The sequence below is a fragment of the Hemitrygon akajei genome, chromosome 9 (assembly GCF_048418815.1).
Source record: "Hemitrygon akajei chromosome 9, sHemAka1.3, whole genome shotgun sequence".
Taxonomy (NCBI): Eukaryota; Metazoa; Chordata; class Chondrichthyes; order Myliobatiformes; family Dasyatidae; genus Hemitrygon; species Hemitrygon akajei.
In genome coordinates, this window is record NC_133132.1 from 11,301,536 (window position 1) to 11,318,716 (window position 17,181).

Consider the following 17,181-nt stretch of genomic DNA (forward strand, 5'->3'; position numbering starts at 1 on the left):
AAGATCATCTGTCATATTAGGTGGATAAGTGAATGGTAATCTGGCGGCAAACCACGTAGAAAATTCCTAATTTGAAAGTATCTAAAAGGGTGTACATTAGATAAATCATATTTATCCACTAACTGAGAAAAATACATTAAACAATCCCCTAAAAACAAATCTGAAAAAGTTGTTATTCCCTGGGTTTACCAAATTTAAAAGGCCTTATCCAAAACTGATGGTTTAAAAAAAAATTGAAATGAATATTACGCGAAAGAACAAAATTATTTAATTCAAAAAATCTACGAAACTGTAACCAAATTGTTAATGTATGTTTAATAATGGGATTAAGGTCTTGTCTACTAATCTTAGAAAACGAAAAGGGAAGGTAAGCTCCCAGTGAAGAGACCAAAAACTTCACCAAGTTTTCTTCCAAATCCAACCATGGACATTCATGTATGTCTGAATAATGACTCCAAAAAGTAATATATCGAATATTAATTGCCCAATAATATATTCTAAAATTTGGCAAAGCTATAACACCGTCCTTTTTTAATTTCTGCCTTAAGGGTTTACTCAATCTAAGATTTTTATTATTTCAAATATCGGATAAGATTATAGAGTCTATTCTGTAAAAAAACGTTTTGGGAACACAGGAAGGAACTACCTGAAATGTATACATGAATTTTGGTAGAACTATAATTTTAATAGCATTAATTCGACTTATTAAGGATAACGTCATAGGTGTCCATTTAGAAAGCATTTGTAGGGTGTAATCAATTAATGGGAGAAAATTATATATATACAGGTACTTAACATTTTTAGTAATTTTAATACCAAGATAAGTAAAGTAATTTTAGCAATACTAAAAGGTACTTGATGATATTGATGAAATCTACATACAGTAGAGAGATTGGTCTATAGGAAGCACATTCAGGTAACTTTTTCTTTTTTAGGATTAATAAGATTGATGCTTCATAAAAAGTTTTTGGGAGATTCCCAGAGGATATAGAATCAGTAAAAATTTAACATAAATGAGGTGTAAGTATTTCAGTGAAAGTCTTATAAAATTCCACTGTATATCCATCCGGTCCCAGAACCTTACATGGTTGGAAACAGGATATAGCCCTTGCTATTTCCTCTTGTTTAATAGGTGCATCTATTGTTTTCATATCCTGGATAGAAATTTTAGGTACCGTAGATTCCGGATTTTAAGCCGCTACTTTTTTCCCACATTTTGAACAGCTTTGAACTTTGCGGCCAATAATCCGAAGCGGCTAATGCAAGGTTTTTTTCATGCCGCCTCGTAAACATTTTGCCTCGTAACAGTAGACCAATAAAATTGATGAGTAGTTCACAGAGGTCCAATGAAATTGTACGATAAATCAAGCGCACTTTCACAATTAAATTATTGTAAATCAGTCATTTGTACTCACCCTCATCAACATGGAAAACACTCGAAGCATTGTGCTACCTACCCTACTTAGTTTAAACTATATTTGTTTTCTGTACTACATCGCGGGATGCTATGACGTCACACCCGGTTTCGCGGCGTCTTGTGGGAAAATGCCGTTTGCGATGAAACGGAAAGGAGGGGGGAGCGGATTACGCGAGCGGCTTTGGATCCGAGCGAACTCTGCTTTTAAGTTAAAGGTATCAATAACTTTTCCTGGTAGGCTGCAGTATATATATTTTTTACCAGTCGTTAGGAGATATTGGAATGTTGTTCAGTAAAGAAGTATACGCAACGTATATTTAAAAGTAGCCGCGTACGGGCACGGTTCGAAAAAAAGCATTTGCAATATGTATTTGTTTTTGTTACCATATGGATTTAATTAAAAGTTAAAAAAATCCTCACGTGTAATATCTTTCTGTGTAAATATCTCATATTACAACGTGGGACACCTGCGGCCGAAAATCCGGTGCGGCCTAAAATCCGGTGCGGCCTTTACATTTAAAAAATGATTTTATTTCTAAAATTAGTGCCAGCGGCTTAAAATCAGGTGCGCTCTGTAGTCCGGAATCTACGGTATATTACATTTTTGCAAAAACCTATCCATAAAACTAATATTGTCTGAAAATTCAGGTTTATAAAGATTAGGGTAGAAATCCATAAATACCTTATTAATTTCCTAAGGATCTACCGTTTCGTATTCGTATTTTCAGGATCTGTCTTCTAGCCATAGTTGCTTTCAATTGACCACTGGTAATTTGCCTGACTTGTCCCCATGTATATAAAATTGACTTTTAGATTTACCCTCAATGGGAAAAGTCAAAAGCAAATCATGCTGTGTTTGGTTAGCCACCCATTTTTATAAAGATCGTTACTGGGCATTACTGAATAAACTTTATCTATTTCTTCAATCCTATTATTAATCACTAAAATTCCGCCTCGGTTTTCCTTCTTAAACCTACTGAGTATGAAATCATCTGTCCCCAAAGATCAGATTTAATCGTGTCCCAGATAACCAAATTTGACATTCCATCAGTTGTATTTAATTCAAAAAATAGAGACATTTGCTCTTTAATAAAACTTATAAAGGTTGAGTCTTGTAGCAATGCAGCATTAAATCTCCTCTGAGGGATCTTCAATATATTATTAGAGAACTTCAAAGTTAATTTCATGGGAGCATGATCCGATAGCGCAATCGTATCATACACATAATCAGCAATAGAGGGCCCCAATTGCGTGTCCAGCAAAAAATAATCAATTTTAAGTATTTATGGTATACATGTGAAAAAAAATGAAAAATCCCTATCTTTAGGTTGCATAAATTTCCAGATATCACCCAGCCCGTATTCTAATAAAAAAAATCAATACAAGTCGCTGCTTTATTGGGAAGCGACGGATTTATGGACGATAAATAAATAAATAAATAAATAATAGACGGATAGAGAAAGCAGTTAAAGTCACCGCCCATAATGAACTTATATTCATTTAAATTTGGTAGTACAGAAAATAGCTTCTTAAATCATTCAGGGCTATCTGCTTTAGATGCATAAACACACGCCAAAGCCACCTTTTGACCACACAACAAACAAGTAGCAAATAAATATCTTCCAATTAAATCAGTAACAGTATTAAAATGTACAAAATGGATTTTAAAATTAAGAAAAATAGATACCACTTTTATTTTACTTACTGATAAAGAATGAAATAAGGGTCCCTTCCAAACTAAAAAAAAACAATTTTCATCCTGCCTCGGATATGAGTATCCTGCGCGAAAATAAAATTGGTATGAAGTGTTTTAATTTCTTAAAAATCTTTCTGCGCTCAGTAGGTTAGGTCATACAGTTTTGATTCCAAGATATTATGCTAATTTTATTAAGATCCATATTTAAGGCTTAATTTAAAATTTTATAAAGTAAGCTAATGCGCAGGCGCACACTAAACCCTGAGAAAAGACCAGGCATGAGTCGATCAGAAAGAAAAGCAAGATAATTGACAAAACAAAACCTCCCAGGACTGCCCAGTCGAATAAAAAAACTAATCTAATAGACCCACCCCCCACTCTCCTGAAGACCCGGAAACCGTCCAATAGGTGGACAGCATGCTACTCTAATGACCCTTGACCCCTGTCTGCAGTTAGCAGCCCCTGCTTACAAAGCAATACAATACCACCACCAAAAAGACATAACAAAAGGTACATAAAGAAATAAACAAATTCCAAATATTTTCATATTATGTCTAACAATAGTAAGACATTGTTACTAATTAACTAACTGACTAACGCCTAACGCCTAATTAACGACGGCCATCTTAGATTCATTTAAAATACATCAACAGATCTGAGTAAATCAACCAAGTCTATGTCTGGGCACTCATAAAACGTGGAGCAGATTTTCATCGAAGCCGCTACAAACTGTTCCCAGCTAAGGATTAACTAATTAAATTGCTTCCAAAAACTCCTTTATAAATTTCCCACCGTCTGCTGGGGTGTCAATACGTTTTGGGCGATCATTATGTGGATTAACTCTCAAATGAGCTGGATAACGCGGAGAGGGACGACAGTTAATCTTATAAAGTTCAGCCATGACTTCCCGATATTTAATTCTTTCAGCATAAATATCTGGGGTAAAATCTTTACCTATCCGAATCTTTGTTCCATTATAAATTAGTTTATCCCGTTTCCTTGCATCCCGAAGTATAGCTTCTTTAGTTGTAAAATAATGCATACATAATATCACAGGATGAAGTTTCACTTCGGCTGAAGGCTTAGGACATCGGATTCGGTGGACTCTGTCCAGTACCGGACAGGCTTCAAAAATCTCACTAAAAAGTGAATATAACATGTTCAAAAAGAACTTTAATGGCTCACGGGTTTCTGTATTTTAAGGCAAACCCAGTATGTGTAACTTCATCCTGCGACTTCTGCTTTCCAGATCGATCATTTTCTTCTTAATTCATGATAACTCCGAAGTAACGTCATTAATTTTCTTTTCCATGAAGGATATCTTCAGTTCTTATTCTGTAATAGCTTGACTCATTAACTCCTGTTATCTTTCAATTCTATGAGTGCTGTGTTGTAGCGTCTGATATTGAACTTCCAGATTCTTCAAAGATTCTTGAACAGCGAAGATGTCTTTCTGAAGCTTTTCATTAGCGTTCGTTAGTTTATCAATCTTGGTGTCCACCGTACCGATCTTAGCATTAATAGCTTCTATTAAAGAGAGCATTCTTTCTGAAGTAGAGACTTACTCTGATTTCTTTGTTCAAATTCGGGAAGAGTTTTGAAACCTCTTAAATCAATTCCAGCTATCGCAATTGTACCGTAAATTCTTCAGCAAAAGTAACAAATCATCAAACATTAAACAACTCTAACAGTGGAAAGTAAGTTGTGAAAGATGGAGCCGCGACAAACGCGTCTTATTCCATGAGCTGCCAAGAGGAGACTCCGGGAAGATGTTTTAGTCGATTGTTAAAGATCTGGCTTCGAGGTACTTACAGGCATATGATAAGATCAGATGTAGACAGCATGGTTTTCTTACGGGAGAAAATGCTTGGCAAACCTGTGAGAATCTTTCTAGAAATAGCAAACAGAATAGACACATGAGAATATGAATACTGAGCAATTGGATTTTGGCTTTGACAAAGTGCCACACACAAAGTTGTTCAATTGGTTAATAGCCTATGCTATTAATGGAAAGGTACTGGCATGAATAAACGATTGGCAGATTGTCAGGAAGCAGATTGTGGGATAAAGGAAGCTTTTTCTGAATGGTTGCCTCTGAGCAGTGGTGTTCCAAAGAACTGTGTCGGAGCCACCTTATTTATCTCAGATGTCAATGAGCCTGATGACAAAATTGATAGCTCCTGCTTTCAAACTTTGCAGACGATACGAAAATAGTTGAAAGGGCATTTAGATTTGTGGAAGTCAAGCATTTACGGAAGGATTTGGAAAGATTAGGCCATTGAGCAAAGAAATGACAGGTGGATGCAGTGACGGGATGTGTAAGATCGTGCAATTTAGTCGAAGAAATAAACGGATAGACTATATATTTTGAAACAGCGATAAAATTGAAAAGATAATATGAGGTACAGACTGACATGGGGGTCCTTAGTCGGGTTACCTAAAAGGTAGTTTGTAGGTTGAGTCTTCGGTGAGGAAGGCAAATGTGATGCTGGCTTTCATGTCAAGAGCACGGTATTCTGAAGGCACCGATACAATGCTGAGGATTTATAACGCATCCTTAAGGCCTCAGTTGAAGCACTGTGAGTACTGTTATATTCTACTTTTAGAAAGAATGTGTTGGCACTGGAGAGGCATCAAAGAACGTTCGTGAAAATGATTTAATGATTGAACTGCTTGTCATATGAAGAACATTTTAATGACTCTGGGACTGCACTCACTAGAATTCAGAAGAATGAGATGTGACGTCAGTGAAACCGATCCAATATTGAGAGGTCTTGACAGGGTGGATGTGGAAAGGATGTTTGCGATGGTAGGGGAGACTAGCATCTCAGGGCAGAGCTTCAGAATAGAAGGACACCTTTTTCGAAGGAAGATGAGAAGGAATGTCTTTTTGCAGTGATTGGTAAACCTGTGGAATTCATTCCCATAGAAGGCTCTGAAGGCCAGGTCACTATTATCTTTAAGGCAGAGTTGGTTGATCCAGGGCATGAATGGATAAGGGGACAGCTCAACAGATTGGTGCTAAAGGAACCAGGGTTCAGCCATGATGATATGGCGGAACAAACCAGCAAGGGAAAATGGCCCTTATGCTCTTATTCTCTTCTCCACTACCCGATCTCCATCTCAATTATATCACTCTCCCGTTGTCTTCCGTATCCTTTTCTTCCCCTCCTAATCACTCTCCCATAACACTATCCTGTGCTTAAAATCTCCCTCAAATCACTTTTCCTCTTTCAATCTTCCACATACGCTTTATTCCCTTCCAATCTCCTCAATGCCAGACTGCCCTTTCACTCCTCCATACTCCCCCTCCAAAACGCCCCTTTGCAGCCCTTCCAATCTGCTCTATACTATTCCTCCTTTCAATCTCCTCTTTCCCTGCCTGCCACTCATCTCATCATCACTCAATGTGCCTCCCTGTCCGCCTTCCACTCTCCCATTTCTCCAATTCATTTCCCTCTCATTTCGTATCCTCTCCTCTCACTAAAATCACCCTCTCCGAGTTCTGTCTCCTAATCCTCTTTTGCCGTTCACTGGTCCCTTCTCATAAACTCTCCACTCTCCTTCGTCTCCCCACGACATTCCTCCTACCTTGCTCCCAAAAGCCAAATTTACAAGCCTCAAAACTCCTCTCAATCTACCAAACCTCAATCTGGACAATTCTTAAACCGCCTCCTTTCTATTCCTGCTTGTTCCTATCCCTTCACTTAACCTATCTCCATCAGCTGTCCTCGCTCATTATCACAAATATCTATACCTCCCATTTTGCTTCTCTCTATTTACTAACCTTTTCTCCTTGTTCTACTCCAACTACTCAATACCATTCACCCATTCCTACTCCCACCTCCATCTTGCACGACAGCTCATAAGATGCCTCTCACCCCCACAACCACCTTGCCATCCTCTCCTGACCACTGACGCCCTAGCTCCTCTCAATCAGCCTTTCACCCTATTCTTTGTACTCACTATCGTATTGCTGGACCCATTCCTCACTCCACACTTTTCTCCTCCCCTGCCACAATCTGACCCCTTGCTCCACCTCTTCACACTCCCTTCCCCTTCATATCCGCTTCTCCTTGCTGTAGTCATTCCGCCTTCCATCGCCTTTCTCTGTTCATCCCTACACTCACTCCGTTCCCTCTCCTCTCTTACCCCTATGCCCTCTGTGATTCCATGTCTACCGCAATATCTCTCCGCTGCTGCTCTCTATTGTTCCACAACCTCACATTATAATTCCTTCTCATTTCTGCACTCTCAGCACGTGTTCCACCCAAGCCCTCTTTTCTCCTCCCATGCACTCACTCGCACTTTCGCCTTCCTTCTCCCTCACCACCCATGTTCCTCTTCCTCGCAACTACCACAACCCCTTCTCCCCTTTCCTGTTTCCCCTCTCCCCAATTATTTCTCTTAATTGAAACCATACACCCCATCACTTTCTGCACATTCCTTCTTTCCCTTCAACACCTCTTCCCCTCCCTCCTTCTCTATCAACTTAGACTCTCTTTAGTCTCTTCACCCCCCCCCCCCACAACTGCTCACCCACACTCTCCACCGTCCCAAATCTCATCCGCAACCGTTTCCTCAGGGTATAGGGTCATTACCTATCTATAGAATGCTGGCTCGCGGGGAGTTATTGCTGCTGTGCAGAGATGTAGCACTGTGTGGATTTACTGTTGGTGTACAGAGGTGTGACTGTGGGTCTTTATCCTGATATGTGGATATGTGCCCTATTACGGATAAATTACTGGTGTAGAGAACGGCGTTGTTCCAGTCAGTTCCTGATGGTATATATAGAGTTGTGCTGTCTAGCAATGCTGTAGCTGTACCCTCATATGAACTACTCCTGGTGTTTTGAGCTGTGTACCTAAGAGTGAGAGGCATCGTCGCCATGGAAGTATCCGTCCTGATACTGAGGCAACTGACGACCACAGTTCAACCCCAATAGTAAGATACTGTAAGTAAATTGGACAGTATTATTAAAACGTGATTTTCGGCTCCGAACGATCCTTGTCTTCAAACTGAGGTGAGAGTTTACGGATGTGCTCTTACTCCGAAATAAAATGGGAGTATAGACGTAGAGTGATCTGGTATGGGCAGATAGACTAACTTTAGAGTGATCTGGTATAGGTGGATAGACTGTACTTTAGAGTGATCTGGTATGGGTGGATAGACTAACTTTAGAGTGGTCTGGTATGGGTGGACAGACTGTAGAGTTTTTCTGGTATGGGTGTATAGACTGTACTTTAGAGTGATCTGGTATGGGTGGACAGACTGTACTTTAGAGTGATCTGGTATGGGTGGACAGACTGTACTTTAGAGTGATCTGGTATGGGTGGACAGACTGTACTTTAGAGTGATCTGGTATGGGTGGACAGACTGTACTTTAGAGTGATCTGGTATGGGCGGATAGACTAACTTTAGAGTGATCTGGTATGGGTGGACAGACTGTACTTTAGAGTGATCTGGTATGGGTGGACAGACTGTACTTTAGAGTGATCTGGTATGGGTGTATAGACTGTACATTAGAGTGATCTGGTATGGGTGGACAGACTGTACTTTAGAGTGATCTGGTATGGGTGGCCAGACTGTACTTTAGAGTGATCTGGTATGGGTGTATAGACTGTACTTTAGAGTGATCTGGTATGGGTGGACAGACTGTACTTTAGAGTGATCTGGTATGGGTGGATAGACTAACTTTAGAGTGATCTGGTATGGGTGGACAGACTGTACTTTAGAGTGATCTGGTATGGGTGGACAGACTGTACTTTAGAGTGATCTGGTATGGGTGGATAGACTAACTTTAGAGTGATCTGGTATGGGTGGACAGACTGAACTTTAGAGTGATCTGGTATGGGTGGATAGACTAACTTTAGAGTGATCTGGTATGGGTGGACAGACTGTACTTTAGAGTGATCTGGTATGGGTGGATAGACTAACTTTAGAGTGATCTGGTATGGGTGGACAGACTGTACTTTAGAGTGATCTGGTATGGGTGGATAGACTAACTTTAGAGTGATCTGGTATGGGTGGACAGACTGTACTTTAGAGTGATCTGGTATGGGTGGACAGACTGTACTTTAGAGTGATCTGGTATGGGTGGATAGACTAACTTTAGAGTGATCTGGTATGGGTGGACAGACTGTACTTTAGAGTGATCTGGTATGGGTGGCCAGACTGTACTTTAGAGTGATCTGGTATGGGTGTATAGACTGTACTTTAGAGTGATCTGGTATGGGTGGACAGACTGTACTTTAGAGTGATCTGGTATGGGTGGATAGACTAACTTTAGAGTGATCTGGTATGGGTGGACAGACTGTACTTTAGAGTGATCTGGTATGGGTGGATAGACTAACTTTAGAGTGATCTGGTATGGGTGGACAGACTGTACTTTAGAGTGATCTGGTATGGGTGGACAGACTGTACTTTAGAGTGATCTGGTATGGGTGGACAGACTGTACTTTAGAGTGATCTGGTATGGGTGGACAGACTGTACTTTAGAGTGATCAGGTATGGACAGATAGACTAACTTTAGAGTGATCTGGTATAGGTGGATAGACTGTACTTTAGAGTGGTCTGGTATGGGTGGACAGACTGTAGAGTTTTTCTGGTATGGGTGTATAGACTGTACTTTAGAGTGATCTGGTATGGGTGGACAGACTGTACTTTAGAGTGATCTGGTATGGGTGGACAGACTGTACTTTAGAGTGATCTGGCATGGGTGTATAGACTGTACTTTAGAGTGATCTGGTATGGGTGGACAGACTGTACTTTAGAGTGATCTGGTATGGGTGGACAGACTGTACTTTAGAGTGATCTGGTATGGGCAGATAGACTAACTTTAGAGTGATCTGGTATGGGTGGACAGACTGTACTTTAGAGTGATCTGGTATGGGCAGATAGACTAACTTTAGAGTGATCTGGTATGGGTGGACAGACTGTACTTTAGAGTGATCTGGTATGGGTGGACAGACTGTACTTTAGAGTGATCTGGTATGGGTGGATAGACTAACTTTAGAGTGATCTGGTATTGGTGGATAGACTGTACTTTAGAGTGATCTGGTATGGGTGGATAGACTAACTTTAGAGTGATCTGGTATGGGTGGACAGACTGTACTTTAGAGTGATCTGGTATGGGTGGATAGACTAACTTTAGAGTGATCTGGTATGGGTGGACAGACTGTACTTTAGAGTGATCTGGTATGGGTGGACAGACTGTACTTTAGAGTGATCTGGTATGGGTGGACAGACTGTACTTTAGAGTGATCTGGTATGGGTGGACAGACTGCACTTTAGAGTGATCTGGTATGGGTGGACAGACTGTACTTTAGAGTGATCTGGTATGGGTGGACAGACTGTACTTTAGAGTGATCTGGTATGGGTGGACAGACTGTACTTTAGAGTGATCTGGTATGGGTGGATAGACTAACAGAGTGATCTGGTATGGGTGGACAGACTGTACTTTAGAGTGATCTGGTATGGGTGGACAGACTGTACTTTAGAGTGATCTGGTATGGGTGGATAGACTAACTTTAGAGTGATCTGGTATGGGTGGACAGACTGTACTTTAGAGTGATCTGGTATGGGTGGATAGACTAACTTTAGAGTGATCTGGTATGGGTGGACAGACTGTACTCTAGAGTGATCTGGTATGGGTGGACAGACTGTACTTTAGAGTGATCTGGTATGGGTGGATAGACTAACTTTAGAGTGATCTGGTATGGGTGGACAGACTGTACTTTAGAGTGATCTGGTATGGGTGGACAGACTGTACTTTAGAGTGATCTGGTATGGGTGGACAGACTGTACTTTAGAGTGATCAGGTATGGGCGGATAGACTAACTTTAGAGTGTTCTGGTATCGGTGGCCAGACTGTACTTTAGAGTGATCTGGTATGGGTGTATAGACTGTACTTTAGAGTGATCTGGTATGGGTGGACAGACTGTACTTTAGAGTGATCTGGTATGGGTGGATAGACTAAATTTAGAGTGATCTGGTATGGGTGGACAGACTGTACTTTAGAGTGATCTGGTATGGGTGGATAGACTAACTTTAGAGTGATCTGGTATGGGTGGACAGACTGTACTTTAGAGTGATCTGGTATGGGTGGACAGACTGTACTTTAGAGTGATCTGGTATGGGTGGACAGACTGTACTTTAGAGTGATCTGGTATGGGTGGACAGACTGTACTTTAGAGTGATCTGGTATGGGTGGACAGACTGTACTTTAGAGTGATCAGGTATGGGCAGATAGACTAACTTTAGAGTGATCTGGTATAGGTGGATAGACTGTACTTTAGAGTGATCTGGTATGGGTGGATAGACTAACTTTAGAGTGGTCTGGTATGGGTGGACAGACTGTAGAGTTTTTCTGGTATGGGTGTATAGACTGTACTTTAGAGTGATCTGGTATGGGTGGACAGACTGTACTTTAGAGTGATCTGGCATGGGTGTATAGACTGTAGAGTGATCTGGTATGGGTGGACAGACTGTACTTTAGAGTGATCTGGTATGGGTGGACAGACTGTACTTTAGAGTGATCTGGTATGGGTGGACAGACTGTACTTTAGAGTGATCTGGTATGGGTGTATAGACTGTACTTTAGAGTGATCTGGTATGGGTGGACAGACTGTACTTTAGAGTGATCTGGTATGGGTGTATAGACTGTACTTTAGAGTGATCTGGTATGGGTGTATAGACTGTACTTTAGAGTGATCTGGTATGGGTGGACAGACTGCACTTTAGAGTGATCTGATATGGGTGGACAGACTGTACTTTAGATTGTTCTGGTATGGGTGTATAGACTGTACTTTAGAGTGATCTGGTATGGGTGGATAGACTAACTTTAGAGTGATCTGCTATGGGTGGACAGACTGTACTTTAGAGTGATCTGGTATGGGTGGACAGACTGTACTTTAGAGTGATCTGGTATGGGTGGACAGACTGTACTTTAGAGTGATCTGGTATGGGTGGACAGACTGCACTTTAGAGTGATCTGGTATGGGTGGACAGACTGTACTTTAGAGTGATCTGGTATGGGTGGACAGACTGTACTTTAGAGTGATCTGGTATGGGTGGACAGACTGTACTTTAGAGTGATCTGGTATGGGTGGATAGACTAACAGAGTGATCTGGTATGGGTGGACAGACTGTACTTTAGAGTGATCTGGTATGGGTGGACAGACTGTACTTTAGAGTGATCTGGTATGGGTGGATAGACTAACTTTAGAGTGATCTGGTATGGGTGGACAGACTGTACTTTAGAGTGATCTGGTATGGGTGGATAGACTAACTTTAGAGTGATCTGGTATGGGTGGACAGACTGTACTCTAGAGTGATCTGGTATGGGTGGACAGACTGTACTTTAGAGTGATCTGGTATGGGTGGATAGACTAACTTTAGAGTGATCTGGTATGGGTGGACAGACTGTACTTTAGAGTGATCTGGTATGGGTGGACAGACTGTACTTTAGAGTGATCTGGTATGGGTGGACAGACTGTACTTTAGAGTGATCAGGTATGGGCGGATAGACTAACTTTAGAGTGTTCTGGTATCGGTGGCCAGACTGTACTTTAGAGTGATCTGGTATGGGTGTATAGACTGTACTTTAGAGTGATCTGGTATGGGTGGACAGACTGTACTTTAGAGTGATCTGGTATGGGTGGATAGACTAAATTTAGAGTGATCTGGTATGGGTGGACAGACTGTACTTTAGAGTGATCTGGTATGGGTGGATAGACTAACTTTAGAGTGATCTGGTATGGGTGGACAGACTGTACTTTAGAGTGATCTGGTATGGGTGGACAGACTGTACTTTAGAGTGATCTGGTATGGGTGGACAGACTGTACTTTAGAGTGATCTGGTATGGGTGGACAGACTGTACTTTAGAGTGATCTGGTATGGGTGGACAGACTGTACTTTAGAGTGATCAGGTATGGGCAGATAGACTAACTTTAGAGTGATCTGGTATAGGTGGATAGACTGTACTTTAGAGTGATCTGGTATGGGTGGATAGACTAACTTTAGAGTGGTCTGGTATGGGTGGACAGACTGTAGAGTTTTTCTGGTATGGGTGTATAGACTGTACTTTAGAGTGATCTGGTATGGGTGGACAGACTGTACTTTAGAGTGATCTGGCATGGGTGTATAGACTGTAGAGTGATCTGGTATGGGTGGACAGACTGTACTTTAGAGTGATCTGGTATGGGTGGACAGACTGTACTTTAGAGTGATCTGGTATGGGTGGACAGACTGTACTTTAGAGTGATCTGGTATGGGTGTATAGACTGTACTTTAGAGTGATCTGGTATGGGTGGACAGACTGTACTTTAGAGTGATCTGGTATGGGTGTATAGACTGTACTTTAGAGTGATCTGGTATGGGTGTATAGACTGTACTTTAGAGTGATCTGGTATGGGTGGACAGACTGCACTTTAGAGTGATCTGATATGGGTGGACAGACTGTACTTTAGATTGTTCTGGTATGGGTGTATAGACTGTACTTTAGAGTGATCTGGTATGGGTGGATAGACTAACTTTAGAGTGATCTGCTATGGGTGGACAGACTGTACTTTAGAGTGATCTGGTATGGGTGGACAGACTGTACTTTAGAGTGATCTGGTATGGGTGGACAGACTGTACTTTAGAGTGATCTGGTATGGGCAGATAGACTAACTTTAGAGTGTTCTGGTATGGGTGGACAGACTGTACTTTAGAGTGATCTGGTATGGGTGGACAGACTGTACTTTAGAGTGATCTGGTATGGGTGGATAGACTAACTTTAGAGTGATCTGGTATGGGTGGACAGACTGTAGAGTTTTTCTGGTATGGGTGTATAGACTGTACTTTAGAGTGATCTGGTATGGGTGGACAGACTGTACTTTAGAGTGATCTGGCATGGGTGTATAGACTGTAGAGTGATCTGGTATGGGTGGACAGACTGTACTTTAGAGTGATCTGGTATGGGTGGACAGACTGTACTTTAGAGTGATCTGGTATGGGTGGACAGACTGTACTTTAGAGTGATCTGGTATGGGTGTATAGACTGTACTTTAGAGTGATCTGGTATGGGTGGACAGACTGTACTTTAGAGTGATCTGGTATGGGTGTATAGACTGTACTTTAGAGTGATCTGGTATGGGTGTATAGACTGTACTTTAGAGTGATCTGGTATGGGTGGACAGACTGCACTTTAGAGTGATCTGATATGGGTGGACAGACTGTACTTTAGATTGTTCTGGTATGGGTGTATAGACTGTACTTTAGAGTGATCTGGTATGGGTGGATAGACTAACTTTAGAGTGATCTGCTATGGGTGGACAGACTGTACTTTAGAGTGATCTGGTATGGGTGGACAGACTGTACTTTAGAGTGATCTGGTATGGGTGGACAGACTGTACTTTAGAGTGATCTGGTATGGGCAGATAGACTAACTTTAGAGTGTTCTGGTATGGGTGGACAGACTGTACTTTAGAGTGATCTGGTATGGGTGGACAGACTGTACTTTAGAGTGATCTGGTATGGGTGGATAGACTAACTTTAGAGTGATCTGGTATGGGTGGACAGACTGAACTTTAGAGTGATCTGGTATGGGTGGATAGACTAACTTTAGAGTGATCTGGTATGGGTGGATAGACTAACTTTAGAGTGATCTGGTATGGGTGTATAGACTGTACTTTAGAGTGATCTGGTATGGGTGGACAGACTGCACTTTAGAGTGATCTGATATGGGTGGACAGACTGTACTTTAGATTGTTCTGGTATGGGTGTATAGACTGTACTTTAGAGTGATCTGGTATGGGTGGATAGACTAACTTTAGAGTGATCTGCTATGGGTGGACAGACTGTACTTTAGAGTGATCTGGTATGGGTGGACAGACTGTACTTTAGAGTGATCTGGTATGGGTGGACAGACTGTACTTTAGAGTGATCTGGTATGGGCAGATAGACTAACTTTAGAGTGTTCTGGTATGGGTGGACAGACTGTACTTTAGAGTGATCTGGTATGGGTGGATAGACTAACTTTAGAGTGATCTGGTATGGGTGGATAGACTAACTTTAGAGTGATCTGGTATGGGTGGATAGACTAACTTTAGAGTGATCTGGTATGGGTGGACAGACTGTACTTTAGAGTGATCTGGTATGGGTGGACAGACTGTACTTTAGAGTGATCTGGTATGGGTGTATAGACTGTACTTTAGAGTGATCTGGTATGGGTGGACAGACTGTACTTTAGAGTGATCTGGTATGGGTGGACAGACTGTACTTTAGAGTGATCTGGTATGGGTGGACAGACTGTACTTTAGAGTGATCTGGTATGGGTGGACAGACTGTACTTTAGAGTGATCTGGTATGGGTGTATAGACTGTACTTTAGAGTGATCTGGTATGGGTGGACAGACTGTACTTTAGAGTGATCTGGTATGTGTGGACAGACTGTACTTTAGAGTGATCTGGTATGGGTGGATAGACTGTACTTTAGAGTGGTCTGGTATGGGTGGACAGACTGTACTTTAGAGTGATCTGGTATGGGTGGACAGACTGTACTTTAGAGTGATCTGGTATGGGTGTATAGACTGTACTTTAGAGTGATCTGGTATGGGTGTATAGACTGTACTTTAGAGTGATCTGGTATGGGTGGACAGACTGTACTTTAGAGTGATCTGGTATGGGTGTATAGACTGTACTTTAGAGTGATCTGGTATGGGTGGTTAGACTAACTTTAGAATGATCTGGTATGGGTGGACAGACTGTACTTTAGAGTGATCTGGTATGGGTGGACAGACTGTACTTTAGAGTGATCTGGTATGGGTGGATAGACTGTACTTTAGAGTGATCTGGTATGGGTGGATAGACGAACTTTAGAGTGATCTGGTATGGGTGGACAGACTGTACTTTAGAGTGATCTGGTATGGGTGGATAGACTAACTTTAGAGTGATCTGGTATGGGTGGACAGACTGTACTTTAGAGTGATCTGGTATGGGTGGACAGACTGTACTTTAGAGTGATCTGGTATGGGTGGACAGACTGTACTTTAGAGTGGTCTGGTATGGGTGGATAGACTAACTTTAGAGTGATCTGGTATGGGTGCATAGACTGTACTTTAGAGTGATCTGGTATGGGTGGGCAGACTGTACTTTAGAGTGATCTGGTATGGGTGGACAGACTGTACTTTAGAGTGATCTGGTATGGGTGTATAGACTGTACTTTAGAGTGGTCTGGTATGGGTGTATAGACTGTACTTTAGAGTGATCTGGTATGGGTGGACAGACTGTACTTTAGATTGATCTGGTATGGGCGGATAGACTGTACCTGAGAGTGCTCTGGTGTGTATGGATAGACTGCTACCATACAGTGCGGTAGTGCTGTGTAAATATGGTGTGCTTGCAATGATATAATGCATGTGTGAGAGGGGAAGATTCTGTTCTTGAATGAGATTCAAATTTATTTATTTATCACATGTACATTAAAACATACAATGAAATGTGTCGTTTACATTAACTATCAGGACATATATGTGTTGAGGACAGTTTACAAGTTTCAGCAGATATTGCATCACCAAAAAAACATGCTCGCAATATTCAGCAGAAGGACGATGGGGGCAGCAACAAAACACATTCTCCCTCAGGAAACCATTCTGATATTTTTTTTCAATTAATTTGGTTCTTCCGAGTCCCTCAAACCCTCACCTTTAATATTTGCCATCTTCCCATTCATTGAAATTTGGCAAACTGACATTCAGTTTCTTGTTGCCTTCCTCCTGTTATGAGTAGAATCAAAATTGTTAATTTCCCCTCTTGCAAAACTATTCGAAATTCTAATGATTCTAGTTAGATCACTGCTCATGGCTCCGCATTCTATCTAGCCACACTGTTCAGAACAGTGCAGTCTATGAAGTCCAAGTGGCTTATTCAACTTCAGAGTCTATTCATGTTCTCAGGGATAACAACCATATGAATAACTACAAACTTATGACCCTTAATCTTGCCTCATTTTCGGAATGTAACTGGTGTCCTGCACAGTGAAGTACGACACAAAGTGGTAACTTACTACCTTCACCATTTCTTTGTC